At 41.8% G+C, this 741-nt stretch overlaps 1 non-coding gene across 1 annotated transcript; it reads left to right on the top strand.

Annotated features, from left to right (window-relative positions):
- Positions 1 to 291: 291 nt before the first annotated feature.
- LOC147821998 (U1 spliceosomal RNA) lies at positions 292 to 462 on the top strand. The gene has a single exon (XR_015446342.1). It is a non-coding gene; the product is annotated as a U1 spliceosomal RNA (small nuclear RNA).
- Positions 463 to 741: the final 279 nt, after the last annotated feature.

Consider the following 741-nt stretch of genomic DNA (forward strand, 5'->3'; position numbering starts at 1 on the left):
GTCTTCGAGGGTAGGAGAAAATGGCCCACTCCTAATGAGATGATGGTTTATTTATATGGGAAATCTCAAAAGAGTGGTACCAATAATTTCAAGCTTCTTTAGGGAAGTATGTAAATTTGGCCATTGTGACTTTAACCTTCTTCAGATATGCCTCCAGCTAGTTTTTGGTGTGTTATCTCCTGCACTGACTCCCTCCAGGGCCTAGCCCTATCTGACTGCCTATAATATTTCTACTTAACTTAGCTTTCTATAATAGTATAACAAAAAATACAGTGAATGATTAAATGTAACAAATTTATTACAGTAAAAGACACATTGCCATTAATCCCCCTCAAAAATACTCCCCCTAGCGAGGCTTATCCATTGCACTTTGGATGTGCTGACCCCTGCGATTTCCCCAAATGTGGGAAACTCGACTGCATAATTTGTGGTAGTGGGGGACTGGGTCCGCGCTTTCCCCTGGGGAAAAAAAAATACTCCTCCTAGGGGCCGGGGATTTAGTTCAGTGATTTTGCCACCTGTTGCGCAAGCGCAAGGACCCGAGTTCGATCCCCCGTACCAAAAGAAAAAAAAAGAAATACTCCCCCTGCTTCAAGTACGCTTATTGCATCATTCTTGCCACTTTCTGAAGCAGGTCTGGAAGTTCTCTTTCATGAGTGTCTTCAACAGCACTTTGTGCTTGCCTCTATATCTTGAATTGATTCAAAAAGTTTACTTTTCATTGTCATTTTGCTTTTGAGG

This window comes from Heterocephalus glaber, unplaced genomic scaffold, assembly GCF_053883595.1.
Source record: "Heterocephalus glaber isolate CG9 unplaced genomic scaffold, H.glaber_assembly_v1.0 deba00001687, whole genome shotgun sequence".
NCBI lineage: Eukaryota > Metazoa > Chordata > Mammalia > Rodentia > Bathyergidae > Heterocephalus > Heterocephalus glaber.